The 18,207-nt window shown below is 59.1% G+C and overlaps 1 protein-coding gene across 3 annotated transcripts in view; it reads left to right on the forward strand.

The window, feature by feature from the left end:
• The first annotated feature begins 361 nt into the window (after positions 1-361).
• The window catches only part of KCNJ12 (potassium inwardly rectifying channel subfamily J member 12), a 56,515-nt gene continuing 38,669 nt past the window's right edge, over positions 362-18,207 (forward strand). For 2 of the 3 annotated variants that reach the window (XM_008538319.2, XM_070561215.1), the window contains exon 1: positions 16,805-17,370. The gene's annotated coding sequence lies outside the window, so the exon portion shown is untranslated. Of the gene's footprint in view, positions 381-16,804; positions 17,371-18,207 lie in introns of those variants that run through there. The other variant, XM_070561213.1, reaches the window with a different exon arrangement.

Consider the following 18,207-nt stretch of genomic DNA (forward strand, 5'->3'; position numbering starts at 1 on the left):
CCACTTGACAGCCCAAGTGACCTTGGACCAAGAGGAGAGGGCCGTCTGGGGGCGGGGCACCTCAGCCCCATTAGCGCCGTTTACAGCCCCAGGGGAAGAGGGGTCCTTAGGCTGCAGCTGTGAGGCCATTAGCAGCCCATTAGCCTTAGCCTCCCTCCGCCCACGCCCCACTCCAGCCTCAGGACCTGCCCTGTACTTCTGGGCAGAGCTTCTGGCCCCTTACACCAAGCCCCGCAGGCCTCCGAGGCCCCCTCTTCCGGGAAGCCCGGTCAGCCTGTGCAGGGCTGTGGCTGACCCTCATAGGCTCTGGTGGACAGTGGCAAGGGAGAGCTTGGTGTGGCAGCGCCGGTGGCTGGACTCCTAGCAGGTGGCAATGGCAGGTAGGGAGGTGCGTGAGGCCGGTGGGGGGCAGGGAGGGGAGGAGAGTGGAGGGGAGGTGGGCGAGGCAGGTGGGAGGGAGCGGGAGTGGGGGAGAGGTGGGGGGGATGGGGGGAGGGCGGGTCACAAGGGGACCAAGGAGCCGAGGTTCTTCTTGTTATACAAAGGACAGCTTTTGGAGGGTTCAAAGCAGGGAAGAACATGGCCTGCTCAAGTCTCATAGGATCCCTCGGGTAGCGAATGGGGTGGACAGGAGGTAGCAGGCAGCCATGAGGGGTGTGTCCTGGTCATCGAGCTGGGGAGAGGAGGGGAAGGTGGACCCGGATCTGGCTGGAGTCCAAGTCACCGGGAATTAGATCCCCAGGAATCTTAGCGTCAGACTCCCCTAATTAGAACTAGGCTGTGAAACCTCATAGAATCTTGGTTTTAGAGGCTGGCAGGAGCTCAAGTGACGTGATCCCTCCCCTGTCCTCAGCCCGGGGCCATCCCCAGGCCCCACCCCAGCCTCTCCCTGAAACAGCCGTTTCCCTGGGCTCCGTCTTTGACGTGCTGAGCTGAACTGCCTCTAGGACTAACTATTCTGCCCCCCAGGACCCCCCCCCCAAATATATTGGTGGTTGTAAAAGGTCAGCTGCTGATGGATTGCGTCCCCCAGTACCCCTGGTGGTGAGTGTGACCGTGAGGCCCAGCCTGTCGCGTGCTAAGCGCTTCACAGTAAGACTTTATTTGCTCCTCACGAGGATCTGATGACAGCATGCCATTATTCTCCCCATTTTGTAGATGAAGAAACTGAGGCTCAGTGAGGGATGGGATCCTGCCTCCTTTCAGGGCCTGACCTCAGGTGGACAGGGCTGGAGAGCAGTCGGGGGAAGGCAAGGCTGAGAGAGTGCGCCTGGCAGGCACAGCGTTTTCAGCCCGCTGCCCGCCCTGCCTGCGAGGGGTGGGGAATCAAGAGGGTCTTTCCGGGAGGAAGAGCGTAAAGAGATGTCTTGATTGGGATCCTTGAGGAGAAAAACTGTTACAAGTGCTCAATTATCTCATAATGAGTCCACCAGCGTGTGGAGAGAGCCGCAGGCATTTTCAAGGCTGAGATACGTGTGTGGGGGAAGCGATGGAGGTCCTTTCTCCTGGCTGCGAGGAGAGGGGTCAGCATAGGCCTCTGCCAGGAAGGTCCTCCTGCCCCACAATTCACTCCCGCATGAGCCTCTGATGGAGGAATTTCAGGCACGTTTTGGTGAGGGGCCAGGAGCTGACAGATCCTCTTCCCTTGCCCCTGCTAAGTGGAAAAGGGGCATGGATGCCAGAAGTTGGGCTGCTGCAGACAGGGAAAGAGGGGCACCCTGGGAAGGACCACCCACGTTGATCGCTGTCTGGGTCACCGCTAGCTCAACACCCTCTACAGCTCCCTGTCACCCTCCTGATCAAGTCCTGGCTCCGTGGCCCGGTGGTCCTCTGTGACTGGCGCTGCTGGCCCTCCCCGGGCCCTCCTCATGTCCCCACTCTGAGCCACTCCGGTTCTAACCAGGCCCAGCAGGTCATGCCCCCAGCCCTTTGCCCATGCTGTTCCTGCGGCCTGGACCACTGCCTTCCTTTGGTTCATGTCTGGAAAACTCTCGGCATCCCTCCAGGCTGCTTCAACTGTCTTCTCGGTAGATTGTCTTGTGTGTCTCACCTGCTGGCAGGCAGTCGCCAGCCTGTCCTTGGGTGACTCAGGCCCTGCCGGGGCCTCAGTTAGCTCCTCTGGGCAATGGGGAGGCTGGGCTGAGATTCCAGAATCCTGAAATGCCGGAGCTAGGAGGGACCAGAAAGGCCAGCTGGCAGAGAGGAGCCAGAGAGGTCAGCTAGAGATCAGACCCCCAGGGGCTCTGCCCCCAGCAGAGCCTGGCCCTTGGCAGGTGGTCAGGACGTGTGAGGCAAAGCTGAACATTAGGTTTCCATTTTACATTAAAAAAATTTAAATTTCAAAATAATTTTTGAAAACAGGATTTTGCCTTCACAGGTTTGTCTGGGAATGGAACAGTGGCTGGGGGCTCCCAGGAGCAGCTCCCAGGAGCAGCCCCCAGGGTTCTCCGCTTCCCCGTCTGTGGTCTTGGGGCCAAGATGAGATCCCAGGGGCTGAGCCCCCGCTGTAGAGGCTCTGGGACCCTGAGAGCGGCTCTGCCGGCCTGCGGGGTGTGGCGAGTGGCCCGCGGTGCCAGCGCAGGTGGGTTCCGTGGAGCCTTTCTCCGCGTCCCTCCAGAGAAGCAGCGGCGGGAGCAGCAGGTTCTGTGGAGGAGGGGAGCGCTGTCCCGGGAGGCCGTGGGAGCCAGGGCTGCAGCTCAGGCTGCAGGGCCCTCGGGTCTGGTGGGGCGTTGCCCCATTCTACAGGTGGGCAGTGGGGGCCTCAGAGGTCTGTGAAGAGAAGGGGGAGGAGGAAGAGCAGAGACCCTTAGCCCAGTCCTCACTCATTCATTCATTCACTCATTCCTTTGCTCATTTATTCTCTTGTTCATACCACCCCTCCCTCCCTCCAGTCTTTATTTCAGTAAAAGTTTCCCCAGCTCCTCCTGTGCACATTGAGTGTTGGGGACAATGGGACAGACACAGGCTCTGTCCTTAGGCCCCTCCAGCCGGGTGAGGGAGGCAGACATCTTCCAGGAGCTGTGCAGGAATATTCACAGTTCCAGCCACCAGCCACCCTGGGGGTCTTGGCGGAGGAGACGAGGGGGCCCCCCTTTCAGGCTCACTTAACAGCCCCACCAGCCTCTCCTGCCTCCCTTTTGAAACCTAAGTCAGCTCAGGTCACCCTTCTGCTCAAAATCTTCTCATGGCTCCCCCTCCCTTGGAGACAAAGGCAAAGGCTTCCTGAGGCCTCCAGGTTCCCTATGACCCCCTGACCTGAGCCCCCCCCCCCCGCCCTTATTCCCTTTGCTCAGCCACACAGACTTCTCCCTGAACTCACCAGACAAGTCCTACCTCATGGCCTTTGCACGTGCTGTTCTCTCTGCCAGAATAGAAGAAGGATGGATGGATGGATAGATGGGTTGTTAGATGAAAAAAAGGATGGATAGCCAAATGGATGAGTGGATAGATGTATGGATGGACAAAAGGATGGATGGATGGATGGGTGAATGGAAGATGAATGGATGAGTAGGTGGATGGATAGACAGATAGATGGGTAGATGGACAAATGAGTAATGAATGGATGGACAAACAAATGAATGGATGGATCAATGGATGGGTGGTTGTGATGAGGATTTTAGACTGGTTACTTTTAAAACTGCAGATGAGAAGGGGGCTCTGAGGACTGGAATTTGCTTGCCCTTTGATGAGAGACATTTGCATTTGTAAAGGAAGTCTCCATCTGTGCGGGTGTCTCCCTCTGCAGCAGGAGGAAGGCGGGATGGCCTTATCTCTGGAAACTCTTAATGGGGAAGGCAAGGACTTCAGTTGTTTACTGTCTGGCAACCTCATGTAACTGACCCCCCCACCCCCCCAACATCCTCCTTTGTCTTTAGCTGAAGATAATATTTAAGCGGTGGCTTCTGCCATTTACTTAATCCGTTTGATTCTTATCTAAAGTTATAGGACCACCGAATAACCAGACCCTTCCGGCACTGATACCATTTTAACAACTCTTTTTACATATTGTTTCCTTTGTCTTGTAAAGAGATAACTCACATACCTGTGCCTTAAATTTAGCCCTACCCTCAGCTCATTTTTGCAGCAGCAGCAGCTCTGACTGCCCATGGGTCCTGTCCCCATGCTATTCCGTACTATTCTCTAAATAAAAGAGCACTACTGCCAGACCTGAGAGTCCAAGAAATCTTTCTTTCGACTCCTCGGCTCACCGACCCCGCATCAGTTGGATGGGTGGACGGATGGTTAGGATGGTGATGATGATGATGATAATAATAAACCATTATTGTCTAATGAGTGCTTCCCATGTGCCCTGCATGCACTTCACATAATCAGTCTCATTTAATTCCTATGACAACCTTATGAGGGAAGCATTTATGTCTCCATTTTACAGATGGAAAAACTGAGTCTCAGAGATGTGAAATGACTTACTAAGTCCTCACAGCTGAGGAGGTTGAGGCCAACTTTTTTCCCAGGTCAGCTTAGCCATCAGGGCTGCCTTGCCGTTCGGGATGGGGACCCCACCACAGGCGTGGGCCCCTCTGGGGCAGGCACCGATTCGGCGTCTCCGAAGCTGCCCCACTGGACTCTGGGGAGGAGGGCTCTGCATGATCTGTGGCTCCCCTCTGATGTTTGCAGCAGCATCCGGCCGCAGGGGAGTGAGACCGTCCTTCAGGCTGCACTGCCCCCAGCACCCACCCACAGGGAAGGGGGTGCAGGTGGGGGCATCTGGTGCGATTCCCTGCAGACAGGGGCGCCCGTGTGGGCTCCTCGATTCGCAGGGCCTGTGCTCCCTGCAGCCCTGGGCCTCCCTGCCCAGTGGGCGCCCAGCTGGCTCCCTGGTCAGGAGGTGAGGAGACAGTGAGGTGAAGGGCTTGGCCCACGAGGCAGGCAGCGCCTACCGATGCCCATTCCAACCAGGGCCACCGGCTCCTGGAGGGGACCCTGGGTAGGTCGCTTCTCCCTGAGTATCAGTCCCCTTCTCTTTAAGATGGGAGAGATTCTGTACATTAAACAAAGGTGCATTTTCCCCCGGGGCCTCCAGAGGCTGGGGATGGGGCAGTGACTAGAACAAACAGTCCTGCCTTTGGGGAGAGGCAATTAACATAAAAATAAGTTACACCCTATAGCAGGTGAGGATAAGAGATAGAGAGAAAAATAAAGCTGGGAAGGCACAATGGGGTGGAGGGGGGCGATTTTAAACAAGGCATCCAGAAAGCCTATCCTTGCGGAGAGGCATTGAACAGAGCACCAAGGCTGCTGGAAAGTGAGCTATGCAGTGATCTGGGGGAAGAGCATTCTGATGCACAGAGAGGCGCGTGCAAAGGACCTGATGTGTTGGCAGCACAGCAAGGAGGTTTGAGAAGGAGCGGGATAGGCAGTGAGATCCCCGAGGAAATGGGGGGCCTTGAGGCTGCGGCTGAGCTGGGAGTCATAGGAGGGTTCAGAGCAGAGGGTTTTCACAGGCTCCCCAAGGCTGCAATGTGCAAGGAAGGGGGCTGTTTCTCCCCAGGGGGCATCTCTGTTCCTGGACCTTCCCCACCCCCCTTCCCTCCCACTCCTGGTTTCCCTGTGGAGGCTGCAGGGAGCTAGTGGCTGCCCTCAACCAGGCCCCAGGCAAGGGCTGGCTTTGGGAGCCCAAGAGAGTGCTCCTCTGTTAGCCCCGCCCGGGACCGAGACCCCAGACCCGAGACCTGAGGCCCAGAGCTGGGCTCCTGGCTCCACATGCAAGAAGGACACTGAGGATGGGCACAAAGGCATGTGCCAGGAAGTGGCTACGCAGCTCAGCGCCAAGCCCACATCACTGCCAACGTCACCTTTAGAAACTGCATCTTTTCCGTTGGGAAGCAGTTTGTGGTCCGACTCTTTCCCGTGGCAGAAACCTCTAGAATGCGCACGGCACAGCCAGGCGTAAACTGAAATGTTTTCAACAGCAAAATGATAAAAATCCTTCCTCAGCCTCCCACTGCCCTCCTCAGGTGATGCTGCAGTGCTGAGCCGACCCTCAGGCCCTGGGCTGGCAAGTCTGACAGGGGCCAGCCTGAGATGGGGGCTGGGTGGGAGGGGCGGCGCTCGCCTGGCCCAGCGTGAGCTATGTGCTGACACAAAGACCCGAATTCCCTGTCTCGCTTCCCTCACTGCACCCATTTTGTGTCTAAGCCCTGGCTTGGTTGAAGGCCCAGGAGGGATCCAGGGACAATGGCGCCGTGGCTCTGGGCACTGACTGCGTGGCCATGCCTGGACGGGCCTGGTCTCTGCAAGTCCCCTCCAAACACACACACACAGGCACACAGACAGACACACACACACACACAGGACAAGCTGACTGGAGCCTCCACCCAGACATCCCAGGCCTGGCAGTTAGGGCCAGAAGGATCCTGGCACTTGCACACCTCTTGTGACGCGGCCCTCACTACCTCCCAGGGCAGCCACGTGTGGCTTTGAGCTGCTAGGATGGTAGGAAGAGCTGTCCTTTCTTCTACCTCAGTGCCGAAAGAGGCTGAACTTTGGCCTTCATGAGGCCTGGGGTCCACTAGCCACACACACCCCGGGCTCCCATCCCCAGCCTGTTGTCCTTGCTGCTCTCTGGCCCCAAATGCCCTCCCTGCTCCCATTCTTATGGTGATGCTGGGCCTTGAGGCACCAGGGGAACTTGAATTTTTTTTTTAAAGATGGGCACCTGAGCTAACATCTGCCAATCTTCTTCTTTTTTCTTCTTCTTCTCCCCAAAGCCCCCCAGTACATAGTTGTATATTTTTAAAGATTGGCACCTGGGCTAACAACTGTTGCCAATGTTTTTGTTTTTTTTTTTCCTGCTTTATCTCCCCAAACCCCCCTATACATAGTTGTATATCTTAGTTGCAGGTCCTTCTAGTTGTGGGATGTTGGATGCTGCCTCAATGTGGCCTGACGAGCAGTGCCATGTCCGCGCCCAGGATCTGAATCCTGGGCCGCCGCAGCGGAGCGCGCGAACTTAACCACTCTGCCACGGAGCCGGCCCCCATAGTTGTATATTTTTAGTTGTGGGTCCTCCTAGTTGTGGCATGTGGGACGCCGCCTCAGCATGGCCTGATGAGCGGTGCCATGTCCGCGCCCAGGATCCAAACCGGTGAAACCCTGGGACGGTGAAGTGGAGCGCGAGAACTTAACCACTCGGCCCCAGGCTGGCCCTGGAACTTGAATCTTGAAACTCCTTTCCTTGGGGAAGGAAGCACAGTGCAGCGATTGTGAGCTTCTGCTCTGGAGTAGGCCACTTCATGGCTATGTGGCCTTGGACTTAACGTCTCTGTGCCTCAGTTCCCCTCACCTGTAAAATGGCAAAAATGCTTTAACTAAGGGAATGGAGATGTGAATGGAGAGGCTGCCTGGAGAATTCAGTGCATTAGTCTCAGAGATGAGCTGACACGCTCTGAGGTCTCTGGGCCTCCCCAAGAGGCAGGGGGTCCCACTTCAGCCGAGCTGCAAGCTTTGGGGATGCAAGGAGGGACTGCTTTCTCCATGCGACCCACTCCCCACTTGAGGGCGCCTTACTGTGGATAGCTCCTGCACCTCTCGGCCTCCTGGGGGCACTCACACCCCCCTTCTTTCACTCCCCGTCAGAAGCCTCAGCCAGGGTGCTTGGAGGGCCTGAGACCTGCAGCGGGAGCCAGGGCTCTAAGGCAGACCTGCAAGTTGAGGTTCCAGGGCCCGAGGCGGGCAGAGGCAGACCAAACACACCACCTGCCCAGCCCCCAGCCCGGGACTCAGACATCCCCTCCTTCGTCTGACTCTTCAGATGCTGGGGCTTGTGCAGCTGGAGGAGGGCCGGCTTGGGCCCGTGGCACATGGCAACAGGCGTGGGGTCGTGGGGTCTCGGCTGGAGGGGACTGTAGGCCATTGTGGTGCCATCCCTCGGGGGTCCTCTGGCCCCTTCCTGTGCTGCGGACCCCTCCTCAGAATCCCAGGCTTACGTGCATCAAAAAACACACAGGATTCCAAATGTGCCTGTTATCGTAATAGTTAGAAATCACATTTGTGATGTGGAAAATATGTGCTTTTTTCCGAATGCATTGCCGATAAGACTGACTGACGGCTTTAACCCCAACCATAATTTTGGGCCAGAGTTGAATGTAAATGACATTTGCAGAGGTCAGCAGCCTGGGGTGTGGAGGGTGAGTCCATTTGTGGCCTTTCCTGGTGACCTGGTCCCTGCGCTGCTGCTGATAGCGGGGTTTGCACAACTCTCGGGGAAGGAAATGCGAAATTTCAGCTGGAGTTTGGTAAAGATGGTGATATTCTCCCCCATTCAAATATGTGGACCCTGAGCTCCATCACTGATATTTCCCCAGCTGCCGCACTCCCTGCCAGGAAGAGCAATGGCAGCGACACCAACAACACCACATTCAGTGAATAACGCTGACAAATGATGATCTCTGGTCTTTGTGGAACTTAAACTGTGCCAGACACTGGGCTGAGGCCTCTTCCCCCATCTGAGCCTCTCCACAGCCCTTCAAGGCAGATATTAGTGCAGTCCCAATTGTACAGAGGAATAAGCTGAGGTACAGAGAGGTTAAGTAACCTGCCCAAGGTCACACAGCTCAGGAGTGTTGGTGCCTGGATTTGAACCCAAGTCTGTCTGACTCCAAAGCCTGTGCTACCTCCCTCCCACTCACAGTGGAATGCCTGTGTATGTAAGTGGGGTTAATCGACATGTGGTCCATTTAAGGGGTCGTGCTGAGTGCTCTGTGTTCATGGAGGCTTATTCCCTGGGGCTGGCTGGGCTCCGTGGATTTACAATTGATTCTATATTTATCATGCCCATCCCTAGGCAGGTTAATGGATTTTAAATGGAGTTGATACTAATTGCCCCTGGGCTGTGCACGGGCTAGCTTGAGGGGAGCGTTTCCTTCAGCTCTGGTACAAAATTCCCTAATGTGGACCCGCCACGAACCAGTGGGAGGGATTGAAATAGGCCAAGACGCGCATAGGGAGGCCGTGCTGGCCACGGCACAGGCACAGGCATGGTGTGGGGACCCCCACACCTGCTGGGGGAGCAGTCCCTCATCCCAGGCAGTCCTCCTGGTCCATGGGCACGAGGCAGGGCTGTCCCCAAGGGGGGTGATGTGCTCCCTGGAGTTTCTGGGAGATTCGGGTCATCCTCATCCGGGAGCGCTTATTAATCACTACGGACAGGAGGGGTCTCAGGGCCTGGGGGGGGGGGCGGGGGGGGAGTGGGGAGCGGGGGCGGGGAGCCCAGCCTGGACAGGGTCGAGGGAGGGGCTCAGGACGGGCATCGGGGGACACGGCTTTCTGGGCCAGTCTTCCGGGCAACGGCGAGCCCCAGAAGGGGGCTCTGCCTCTCCCCTCAGTTTCAGGCTGTTTTAACAATGAATGAACGTTGGGGCACGTGGATCCCTGAACACGGTGTGAAGACACAACTGCTTACGGAGAGCGCTCACCTCCCTCCTGCTCCTCCAACCTCCCCGTTTCCCTCCCAGCAGCCAGTTTCTGCTGTTTCTTTCCAGAACATTCTACCAGACACCTATGCATGTGTGCATATACACATCCAGCTTTTAGAAAAAAATCCCAGTGGGGCTGGCCCAGTGGCTTAGTGGTTATGTGCGTGCGCCCAGCTTATGTGGCCCAGGGTTTGCAGGTTCAGATCCGGGGCACGGACCTACCTGCCACTCATCAAGCCATGCTGTGGTGGCATCCCACATAAAATAGAGGAAGATGGGCACAGATGTTAGCTCAGTGACAGTCTGCTTCACACACACACACACACACACACAATCCCAGTGACAGAGTCCAATCTTCTCTCTTCTGCACTGTGCTTCTTCACTGTGTCTTCAAGAACTTTCCCCACTAGACTCGTTCAACAAGCATTTATTGAGCACCTGTGAGTGCTCTCCTGTGGCCAGCAGGCCACACCCCTGTCCTCAGAGTCTGGGTCCCAGCTCCCCCACAGCTGTGTACTGCCCCGCTGCACCGTTTGCCGGGCTGTGTCCCCTTCCCAGGGAGGCCTGGCAGGCTGCTGTTACAAAGAGAGTCACTTTGGACGATGCCTCTCGATACCTGTGTGCAAGCACATCTGTGGGGTAAATTCCCGGATGCAGAGTTCCCAGGATAAAAGCGTGTGTCTCCTTAACTTGGCTAGCTATCACCAGATTGTGGTTGAAAGTCAGGGTTTAGGTTCTGTGCAGGGAGGTGACCCAGGCTGGAGGTGGTGCTGATGCCGGTGCAGAGGGGGATATGGGGGATGGAGGTGGGGCCGACTTGTCAGGGGAGAGCAGAGGAGCCTCCTCAGCCTCCCGTCTGAGGGAGCAGCAGGACTGAGAGGGACAGTGATGCTGGAGAGCTGTGATGGGGAAGCCCAGGAGGGTGTCGGTGCCCGGAGGAGGCATGGCGCCTGACCTGGGAGGGTGGAGCATCCAGGGAGGCCCATTCCCTGAGCTCACACTGCGTGCCTGTGGCTGTGCTGGGCTCTCCCACACGCTCTCCCCGGGACACCCGCATCACCCGCTCACTGGTCCGGTGAATAACTCAAGTACCTACTAGGTGCTGGGCACCGTACTAGGGAAGCATCATGCCCATTCTATAGCTGGGTAAACTGAGGCTTGGAGACAGAAGGCAAGAGCTGAGGCCCCAGAAAACCTCTCTCCTTCCTCCCTGCCCCAGCCCAGAGGGCTGCCCAGGCTGCGGCACCTACAGGGAGGAGCTTCCTGCCCACCCCAGGAGGCCTCGTCCCCTCCCGCTGGGTGGTCCGGCAGGCTGTGTTACACTGACAAGGTAACTGGACTCAAAAACAGTTTCTGAAGCAATAAATGCTTTCTGTACAAAATGCAAACAAAACAGCCCTGAGGCCGTCTGCTGAGCTGCGTGCGCCGCGAACCCCTCTCGTTCCTCAGGAGTGCTGAGCCCTTCGGGTCTCCCTCAGCAGGCGCCGAGGGGCCACACCAGGGGCCTGAGAGCAGAGCCGCCAGGAGGCGGGTGTGGACATCTTCCTTCACACAAAAGTGAACGAGGAAACAGGTCCCTTCCAGGAGGACGCACACCACATGCAGTTTCGTTTCCAAATTTCCAGATTTTTTGCTTTGCTAATGCAAACACGTGTGTAGTTTTTCTTAACAGAAACAGGATCATGCACTAGGCTCTGTTCTGCCTCTCGATTCTTTTCGGGGTGGGGGGGGAGGGTGGGACGGGGAAGGGGAAACGGTGAGTCTTGACCAGTTAACCCCCCACTGCCAGGCCTTAGAGACCCACCTCTTTCCATTTCAGAGTCAGGCCAGCAGCGAAGAGCAAGGCGGGTGCTCCGACCCTGCTCCCTCTGAGGAAGGAGGGGACGGTGGTCACAGGTGTCGTGGTGGGGCAGACGTCCATCCCTGGAGCAATGGCCCCATGTGGCGACCCCAATGGGGGTATGGGGAAGAGGCAGGCGGTGCCCCCCAGCGTGGAGGGCTGGGCAGTTGGCCGTACTTTCCGGGCCGGAGGCCTCCTTTGGGGAAGCTATTGAGTCCTGCAGGCCGCTGGCTTCCTAGAAGCTCTGTCCCCATGGAGGAGGGAGAGGACACCAGCCCCACCGCAGCCCGCAGCCCCCACAGCTCCGCCAGGCGGCTCCCATGCACCCCATGTCAGAGAGGAGGAAAGAGGGTTCAGAGACTTTGAGGGACGTTTTGGAGGCCTTGCTGTCATTTTACACCCACCGCCTCCACCAGCAGCCCTCGAGGGCCTGGGGAGGAGTCTTAGAATCCGCCTCAAAAATCTCGAAAGTTCGAAAAGGCATTGTTTCCATCACAAAACTCAAAAGTGCAGGCGTGGCTCTGAGGACCCCAGAGGAGCATGTTGGGAGCCTTGCTTCTCCCACACGTCAGCTCTGCTCTCCCCTGGTGGGGCTCCTTTCAGGGGGGCTCACCCCATGTAGGGGAAAGGGGTGCCCAGGGGCCCCTGGGAAATAGGGCTCCTTCTTTCCCAGTCAGTCCAGCAAAGTCCTAGGGCCGGTTCTCACTGGTGGGCTCTGATCACACGTCCATCCCTCAGCCAATCACAGTAATGCCCACAGCCAGGCTTGGGTCACTTGCCCACCCCAGGCCCTGGGGAAGCACGGCATAGAGAGTGTGGGGCACAGGTTCCCAGAAGAGGGGCCTAGACAGTGGAAGGACTGTGATGACCAATGCCCTAAAGTCACCCAGACAGAAACAGCCGATGCCCAGGAGATGGATGTCATGTGGCTGCCTGCCTCGCCTTCAGCCCTGGAGCTGCCCCTCTGGCCTCCTTTAGCGCATCCTCCTGACAGCGGGAGGGGAGCCGAGGAGGAGGGGAGGGAGGCCGGCGGGTGTCAGAGCCTGTGCAGGACGGAAGTCAGTCAGCTGGCCAGCTCCAGGCTGAGTGGATCAATGCCGCTTCCTGACAGACGGGGTGGGAGGGACTCAGTGTCCTGTTTCCAAGGCTGCCATCCGTTCCTGAATTTCTGCTCTTCTCAAATCAATGCTGCAGGGTCAGCCTCGGGCCTGCAGGCGCCTGGGTACTGGGAGGGGCACATGGCCTTGAGGGCACAGGGCAGTCACTTCCTCAACCTCTCCAGCAACATCGCCTCTCCATAGCACCCCTGACAAAGAGTCTGGGCCTTGGCCTGCACGCTTCTGGGATGGACAGCTTATGGCTTGCCTGGGCAACCCCTTCCAATCCATTCCTCTACCTGTCTGGGCGTCATTTCTTCATCTACCAACTGGGGCGGTGTCTATCTGCCTATCCACTGGGGTAATAACAACACCGTCCTTTAACACAAGTTCGTGCGGATGGGCATTGAACCCAGAGACTGGCACAGGCCAAACGCACAGTTACCGGCAGCCATAGTTACTGTCATTGCTGTTAGTTTTATTATTATTATGTCTTGGGGAAAATGGCATTGAGGGAAGGGACTGGGCTGAGGGCAGGACTCCTGGGCCTGGGGTTTCCTCCTCTCTGCTGCTCACCACCTGAGTGGCCCCGCACCTCTCCTTCCTCCGTGGTCCCAGCAGAATGCAATCCTACGCCTCTTGATTTCTGGCCAGGGCTTTGTGCCTCCCGCCAGAACTGGGTATCCTGGATCAGCCAGGCACAGGTCTCTCTCCTTCTAGGGGGTGGGAGTGAGAGGCAGGGTAAGCCCCGACCCTGGCTGCCTGCTTGGTGGAGGTGGTCGGGCTTCTGCCGAGAGCCGCCTGTGACCGCCTGGTCTCTCCACCTGGTGTAGGTGTTCGCTGCACACCGACTGCGCGCTGGGCCTGGGCTGTGAACACGCTGGGCGGGGCACTCTCTGAGCTCAGGGAGCTGATGGGCCTCAGAGGGCAGGCACGGTGAGCGGCCAGGTCGGGAAGAAAGCAAAGGGGGTGATGGCCGGGGCCGGGACTGGAGACTCTGGACGGGCCTCTCCAAGATGTGGTCCCTAAGCTGCCCCTGAAGGAAGAGCAGTCAGGAGAGAGAGCCTGGTGACAGGACCACGTTGGGGGCATCCGAGGCCTGGATGGCAGGCCAGTGTGTCTGGAACAAGGAGGCCAAGGGGAGTGGCAAGATGATGGCAGGCAGGTCCTGGGGACTCTGCTTCTCACGCCTGCCCTGGGAGGGTTTTTAATGGGCGTGACGTGAGCCTATTTTATGTTTTAAGGTCTCCTGATTCAGCGGCTGGGGCTGGGCCAAGGTCTAGAGCGGGCAGGAGAAATCTGGGTGGGTTCCTGGGAGGAGGCAGCCCTCAAGGGGCTCTGACCCTGGGAGGAGTCCAGAGAGCACTGCTGCAGCTGCCTGTGGGGCCAGGGAGAGAGACACTGGCCAGGGGCCATCTGGTTTTCACATCTCAATGGAGGATTTATGCCTAAAGCAAACGTACTGGCATTGTCATATTAGGACACGAATATTACAAGAACCGCCAGCTCTGAGCCTGCTGCCCACTCGGACCAGCAAACCCCAGCCCGTGGCGCACCCCTCCCCTCCCCCAATGGCTCTGTGGCCTTGCAAGTGACCTCCGTCTCTGGGCTTCGCTCTCCCCAAACAAAGGAGTGGCTTCAATGGGCCGAGGGGCTCTGAGGATGCCCAGGTCAGCAGATGTGTCTGAACACTTACGGTGGACCCGGCCCAGGGCTGGGAGGCACGGCCCCACCCCGGAGGGGAAGAAAGAGAGGGCTTCCAATGGGGGAGCAGGTGCGGGTGACCTCGGGGTGGGGAAGGCGTGCACGTTGCAGGACTCCTGCTGCCTGCAGGACACCCCCTCACCTGTCTCGGTGGCTTCTCCCTTGGCCTGGGGGGGTTATTCTTCTCATCACTGCACCTGTTATTGTCACACCCATTCTACAGAGAAGGTGTGGGCCCTCAGCACGTGCTGTGTCCAAGGTCCTTCTGCCCGCCCGGCTCGGCCCCCTCGACACTGGAGCGGGGTGAGGCCACACTGTGGCCGTGGGCATTGGCCTGGGAGGGCAGGGAGGCCCTCTGTCCACATAGGGGGCGCTGGGGCTGGTGTGGGGGCCGGTGAGAGACCTGCACACGTCCCTGCCCCTCTGAGTCTCAGTCCCCGCATCTGGAATGGGGCGTGCTCTGTGTAGGGGCTGCTGCCCCCAGGCAGAGGGCCGTGCACCCAGGGCCCACACCAGCTGTGTGTGGGATGTGATTATGATTAAGAATTGAGTTCCAACCTAGCAGGGGGGTCAGGAGGGGAGGAGGCAGTGGCCTGGGAGTCAGGCTAGCCCTTCTGCAGGGGCGTTCTCTGCTGGGTGACCTTGGGCGGGACACTTGCTGTCTCTGTGAAACAGGTCTGACAGCGGATTAGGGAGAAGCCCTGGCTGGCCTTGCACTGGCCCTCTCGGTGAGCGGCTGGCGGGGACTCTGTCTGTGAGGGTGTTCTGTGGCTGAGAATGCCCTGGGCACACCCCCTTGTCTCAGGAACTGTCGGAATCCCAGACATGGAGATGTCTGAGGTGCTCCTGTCCATTCCTCAGCCAAGAGCCTTTGCTGGAACCATCTCCTGGCTGAGAGCATTGATGCCGGCTCCTTTGGGGCCCCGCAGTGGGGCCTGCCAGGAGGCATGTGTTCGGCCCGTTCCTCCTGGGCTGGGGCTGTGGTCTCTGACTTCTGTGAAATCGAGCAGGGGAGGGGGGCAGTTGAGTTACTTCCCTCCCCGGTCACTTTGAGGGAGGAGCAGGAAAAGTTTCCTGAGAGCTTTTGGTCCCCTGGGAGGCTGGTCTCCGAGGACAAGGAGGAAACCAGGACACCGTGTACCAGTAAGGAGTGGGGTGGGGGTGTGAGGCTGGCATCTCCTGGGATGCCCCCTCTCTCCACTGCAGCCATCAAGGCCAGGGTTGGGGGCTCTCTTTCTAGGGACAGACCTGGCTCTGAGTCCTAGCTCCACCTTCAACAGCTCTGTGACAGGCAGGCGACCACCCTTCTCTGTGCCTCAGCTCCTTTACCTGTAAAATAGAGCCAGCAAGCATATCAACCCCAGAGGGTCATAGTGACAGTGATTCCAGCCAGGTCCTCAGCACAGAGCCTTCTGAGCATGGAGTGCCCAGCCAGGGCTGGCTTTTCCCGCAGCAGGGGCTGTGCTAAGTGCTTTAGGTGTACTCTGTACTCATCCAGCCTCCACTAGGGCTCCAGGAGGTGGGAATTCTCGCTCTCCCCACTGGATGATGGGGAACATGAGGCATGGACAGGTGAAGTGACCAGCTTCCACAGCTGGTCAGTAGAGCTGGTAGGATTCAAACCCTGGACAGTCTGGGGTGCGTGAGTTTTCTGGGGGACCTAGGCCCTGTGCCGCACCTACCAGCTGCCGGGGGCCAGGAGCCTCGAGCTGGTGGGGCCTATAGACCACTCCGCTGAGCCGCCAGTAATCTGGGCGGAGGCCAGAGAGCCGTCCTTCTTGGTTAGAATCCTGCAGCCAGTCTCCCTGCTGTGCAGACACATAATTATATTTCACATTAAAGGGGAAGCTGGAGGCCCTGGGGCCGGGAGCCCTTTGAGACTTGTGCTCTGGCCACAGGTCTGCCTCCTTGGCCCAATTCTGTGGCCCCAAGGCTGAGCAAGGGATCAGATGGGTGAAAAAGTGGGGTCTCTCTGGGCCAAGGCCCAGCTGGACAGGTCTGTCTGCCAGGATGAAAGGCCTGGGCTCCGTGGGAGGCTGCGAGATCTGGGGCCCAGACAATAGGCCCCAGGAGGCTGGAAGAGCAGGGCGCTTGGGGACAGGCTGGGAGGAGAGCCTGAGCCTCCAGAGGCAGGGGTGGCAAGAGAAGAGGGTCACAGAGGGGTCAGGTCGGCAGAGAGAGCAGGGGGAGGAGCAGGGAGGAGAAGGCAGGAGAGGGGAGAAGGCAAACAGCGCAGGATGGGGAGGAGAGAGAGGCTCTTAAAGGGGGCAACGCTGAGTGTCTGAGCGTGCCTGCCTGCTGCGCGAGGGGAAAAGAGTCCGTGAGAATGTACAGACCAGGATCTGTGTGCAGGTGTGCACACGTGCAGATACCACCCCGCGTGTGCACGCATGAGTGTGTATGCACTGTGCACCTGCAGTCGTCATGCATGTCAGGGCGTGCATTTTGCGTGTGTAGATGTGGACGCCTGAGCTTGTGTACCCTGCCGTGTGCACGCGTGTATGTAAGATTCCTTTGACTGTGTGTGCTCACCATGCACCTGTGTGTGCGCGTGTCCCTGGAGGACGTGCCTCTGGGTGTGTGTGTGTGTGCGCGCGCGCGCGCCCCAGTGCGCAAGTGGCTGACGGTGTGTGTCGGGAGGGGGGCGGCCCTGGGCTGGGGGCTCCGGGCCAGGCCAGGGCGCTGGTGGGCGGGGGCAGCGGCGGCGGCGCGGGGCGGGCGGGCGTGCTCTCGGTGGAGAGTTAGAGGAGTTGCCTTGCCGAGCTGGGTTCTGGTGGCAGCGGGGCGCGGAGCTGGGTGCGCGCCGAGCCTCAGCCTCCAGCCGCCTCCTCGCCCTCCATTCCTCTCTCCCCGCCTTCCCTGGGCCTCGCCGCTGCCGCCGCCTCTCTGGGAACGGTAGCAGGGGGCGAGGGGCTGGCGCGGCAGGAGCAGGCGGGGAGGCGCGGAGCGCCGGGCATAGGGGAGCGCGCCCGGCCCTGCCCGGGATCAGATAACAGCGGGCGGGGGAGGGGGTTGGCCGGCCGCGCTCCCAGCCGGACCGAGGGACGGACGCCAGCCACACCGGCCAGAGGGAGCGCTCTGAGGCCGGGGGCGCCGTCCAGGCGCGCGCCCCCGACCCTCGGCTGGACCCTGCGATCGGCGCCCCGGACCGACGCGCCGTTTGGCATGGAGCGCCCCCGGGGGCTGCCCTGAGGCGGCGGCGGCGATGCAGCCAGCGCAGCGGCTGCCGGGGCCAGGAACGGCTGCCCGGAGCTCGGAGGACGAGGAGCGCGCCGCGCCCGGGGCACTGACCGAGGTAAGTGCGCGGCCGTCCGGCGCACAGCCCCCGGGGCCCGACTCCGGCTCCCCGCAGGCCCTTTCCCCGACCCGGAGCGAGCGCGAGGTGGTGCTGCAACAGGGAAGGTGGGGCGGGAGGGTTTTTTCATCCTCTCGTTTTCGTGTTTGTTTTTTTCCTCCCTTGGTGAGCCATCGGAGGAAATGCTGACTGCGAGCTTTTCTTCCCCTGCCATGTCTCCGGCTACAGCCACCGGGGAACTTTCCTCCTTGCTAACCTTCGTCCTGGGGGGCGCTCGGGAAAGTTTGAGGCGCCCTCGGTCCCCCTTTGACCGACTTGCACGAAGGGGTTCGGGAGGGAGCGTGGGGAGGCACTGTGGCGCCCGACATCAATCCTGCGAGTGACCTTCCCAAACACCCCGGAATCAGGGTGGGGGTGCCGAGGGGGACGCAGGCTACAAGCAGCCCCGAAAATGCCCCCAAGCCGGAAACCTGCGGGTCCTTGAAGTCATTTCTCTTTTTCGCCTGCTGTGCTTTAATGGAGTAAAAATATTCTGGAAATGATGCTCTCCGCTATTGGGTGAGCCAGTCGACACTCCAGCCGCACCTTTTTGCTTTTAAAAGTCGGCCTTGATCGCGGACCGGATGGCTCCTCAGCTGAGAAGCTCCGGTGGCTTCAGGGCCGGGTCCCCCTACTCTCATCTCACATCTCATCTCACGTGGAAGCAGATATGCTCACATCTGCCCTGGATATCCTGGGGGGAAGCGGGGTGGGGAACCAGGGCTCATTGGAAGTGGCAGCTGGGCTGGGGAGCTCCTTGGGGGCCTTAAGATGGGGCAGTTGAGGCCCGAGCGGGTG

This window comes from Equus przewalskii, chromosome 10, assembly GCF_037783145.1.
Source record: "Equus przewalskii isolate Varuska chromosome 10, EquPr2, whole genome shotgun sequence".
Taxonomy (NCBI): Eukaryota; Metazoa; Chordata; class Mammalia; order Perissodactyla; family Equidae; genus Equus; species Equus przewalskii.